Source organism: Octodon degus, unplaced genomic scaffold, assembly GCF_000260255.1.
Source record: "Octodon degus isolate 3935 unplaced genomic scaffold, OctDeg1.0 scaffold00034, whole genome shotgun sequence".
NCBI lineage: Eukaryota > Metazoa > Chordata > Mammalia > Rodentia > Octodontidae > Octodon > Octodon degus.
In genome coordinates, this window is record NW_004524610.1 from 14,489,384 (window position 1) to 14,493,089 (window position 3,706).

At 49.3% G+C, this 3,706-nt stretch overlaps 1 pseudogene; it reads left to right on the forward strand.

The window, feature by feature from the left end:
• Window positions 1-2,004: 2,004 nt before the first annotated feature.
• LOC101580056 lies at window positions 2,005-3,445 on the forward strand (annotated as a pseudogene).
• The last annotated feature ends 261 nt before the right edge of the window (window positions 3,446-3,706 follow it).

Genomic DNA, 3,706 nt, shown 5'->3' on the forward strand with positions numbered 1-3,706 from the left:
GCGATGAAAGCAAAGGTTTATTGTAAACCATGGAAATCTTGAGTTTATTGTATAGTAATAACGGGTGCATTCGGACATTGATACTGCAAGTGTGGGGTCACCCGGGAAACCTGTGCAGTGTTGTCACTGGGACTAGGAGGGGGGATGATATGAACCTCAGCATAGGCAGTTGGAAAATTTGCAATCTGTGTCGTGTGCTAGCAAGGCAGTGGGACAATCTGCCATCTTCCATACCTTGGAAGGTAAAACATGTACCTAATGCACCTGTGGAATCAGACAGGTTTCAAGGCAGAACGTTGACAGCAGTGAGCAGGCTGTCGCAAGAAAGAAATGAGCCCAGAACTGGAAAGGCCAACTCACAGCAGAACTGAAAAGAAATAAAGAGAGGCCAATGCTACAAGACTGCATCATAGGGCCGGCCAAATAGCTCAGTGGATTAAAGTGTCTGCAAGCAGGTGCAGGGGCCGGGGGATCGATCCCCAGGCCTGCCGTTCAGCCCACCCCCTCCACTCCACCCCCGAACCCTGCAAGCGTATAATCCCAGCTCTTGGGAGGCTGTAAACAGGCAGATCACTATGAATCTGATCTAGTAGTGAGACCCTGAATACCCTGTAGACCCTTCCCTAAATGTAAAAAAATAAAAGACTGAATCATGAGACTGTCACTAAATCATAGCTGTGGCCAAATTAAGAGACATAGGATCAAATTTTTTTATTTTACTTTTATTCATTTTTTGTTTTTATTGAGACAAGGCCTTGCTATGTAGCTCAAGCTGGCCTTGAACTCATTGCAGCCCTCCTGCCTTGGCCTCCGAAGAGCTGGGATTCTAAGTTGTGTACCAGCACACCACCACATCTGGCAGCATCATTTTTTAAGACTTGAAAAATTACAGTAGTGCTACAAAATCCTCATAGAAATGTTAAGTTGGCTGAAATCCTAGTTATAACTGGGATTGCTTGGTAATTAGTTTTTCTAGTTTTGTGTCTAATAATTCTTTGCTTATCTCAGAGTCAAAAAAATACTCTTTTTTTCTTCTAGAAATATCATAGTTTTAGTTTTCACATTTGGGTCTAAGACATTTCAAATTAATTTTTGTCTGTGGTATGAAAGGAGCTCAGCTCTTTTTCTTTATAGCTATCCACATGGGTCAACATCTTTTTTCTTTTTTTGTTCTTGAGGTGGGAGCTCGCCAAGTTGCCCGCCTGACTTTCAGCCTGTGAGCCTCAGTCTCTCCCACAGCTGGGACTGCAGGTTCCCTCCCCTGCTTTCGTTTCAAAATCACTTATTGGAAAGATTTTCTTCTCAATTAAATTTTTTAGAATATCAATAAAAATATTTTTATATTTAGTCATCTACTTTTCTTTCTAGTACTTTTTATTCTTTCCCAAAGATCCGTGCTGTAGTCTGAGATCATTTCTGTCCAGTTCACAGTACGGCACTGGAACCCCACTAGCTCTGCTGGCTGGGATGCTCTCAGCTTCTGTTCCAGGCACACGCCTTGGAGTTTCGGCGCTCCGTGATGTGCCTGTCGCGATTCCTTCCTCTTCTGCTGCTTGGGATCAGCTGGAAGGGAAGATCCTCCCGTGAGTTTTCACCCTTCCCCACAATGCTTTTGCTTCGTAAAAATATGAATACCCTTAATTAACTGGCCTGGACTAAGCCGTGAGAATTGAACAGACCACTCCGACCAAGAGCCCTCAGCTCCAGCAGACAGGGGAAACTGACGAGCACATGCAGGGGACCAGTGACATGGACTAAGGTAGGAGGCCTGATTCTGAGGAGTGTCCAGCTTCCTCACACGCTGCTGCCAGGCAGCTGCTGTCCCGGTGCTGGGAGCCAGCAGCCCCTCTCTGGTCTTTATCTCAATAAAGCCTGTCCTTGCTGCAGATATTCTCTCTCCTTTATTTCTTTTTTAAAAAAAATTTTATTGAGAAACAGCAATGAGACACTTTTGAATCCGATTAGTAGGACAGTTTCAATAATTAATACAAGTCTCCACGCTGCTCCCTGGTGGAGCTTACTGCTATCTAGGCTTCTCTCTCACCTGTGACCTCTGAAGCCACCCTGTCTGCCTGCCACATCTGCACAGGTAGCCTCATGGCTGCAACCTGTGAGATTAGTAACATTTTTAGCAACTACTTCAGTGCTATATACAGCTTGGAGGACCCCAGCCTGGCCTCTATTCCTCCTGCTGCCACCTTCAGGCCTGATGACTTGGTGCTGTCCCTGGGCATCTCCCAGATGTCGCTGGAGGGCACTGAGAAGGCCAGCTGGTCAGGGGAGCAGCCACAGTTGTGGTCAAAAGCCCAAGTTCTGGACTGGATCAGCTACCAAGTAGAAAAGAACAAGTATGACGCCAGCTCCATTGACTTCTCGCGGTGTGACATGGATGGGGCCACCCTGTGCAGCTGTGCCCTTGAGGAGCTGCGGCTGGTCTTCGGGCCTCTGGGGGACCAGCTCCATGCCCAACTGCAGGATCTCACTTCTAGCCCTTCTGATGAACTCAGCTGGATCATTGAACTGCTGGAGAAGGACAGTGGAGTGGCCTTCCACGAGGCTCTCAGAGACCCAGGCTCCTTCGACCAGGGAAGCCCCTGTGCCCAGGAGCTGCCAGAGATGATGGAGGAGAGCTACCAGGCCAGCCCCTACTACGCCCCCAGCTATGGTGCCGGAGTGCCCTCCCCAGGCTGCTCTGAGATCTCTACAGCAGGGATCGGTACTCCTCAGAGTTCCCATTCTTCAGACTATGGGGGAGGCGACATAGACTTGGACCCCACCGACAGCAAGCTCTTCCCTAGAGATGGGTTTCCTGACTATAAGAAGGGAGAACTGAAACAAGGGAAGCTGAAAAGGCGCCGGCCCTGGAAGCTGAGCAAAGAGTACTGGTAGTGCCTGGAGGGCAAGAAGAACAAGCATGCACCCAGGGGTACCCATCTGTGAGAGTTCATCCGAGACATCCTCATCCACCTGGAGCTCAATGAGGGCCTCATGAAATGGGAGAATCGGCATGAGGGTGTCTTCAAGTTCCTACGTTCTGAAGCTGTGGCCCAACTTTGGGGCCAAAAGAAGAAGAGAAGCAACATGACCTATGAGAAGCTGAGCCAGGCCATGAGGTACTACTACAAACGAGAGATCCTGGAGTGGGTGGATGGCCGGCGGCTTATCTATAAATTTGGCAAAAACTCCAGTGGCTGGAAGGAGGAAGAGGTTGTGGAGAGTCGGAAGTAAAGGTCTTAACTAAATTGAGACCAAAGCCACAGACTGGACTGGAGGCTGAGGTTCCTGCAGGACCAGAGACCAGATGCCCCTCCCCTCCCCTGAGGACTTGCTCCCTCTGCTGGTGTGAGGAGCTGAAGACCAGGAGCAGCAGGGCCCTGGACCTGGAAGAGCCCGTGGCCTCTTCTCCCTGCCCTCTTGGAATACAAGCTCTGGGGTCTGAAATGAATTGTGCCCATGTGGCTCCTTACAGTCCCAACGCTGGCTGCAGACTGTGCCTTCCTCCTGCCTGGACTCTGCCAAGGAAGTCAGGGGAGGCCAAAGCATGGGCGGACAGGGCTGTGGCCTCCAGCACCTCCTGGATTGGCTTCTACACCTCCCTGCTCAGTGCTTGGGCTCCACAGGCAGGGATCAGAACATCCCTAATTTATGTGCTATAAATATGTCAGATGTACATAGAAATCTATTTTTTCTAAAATATTCCTCTCCC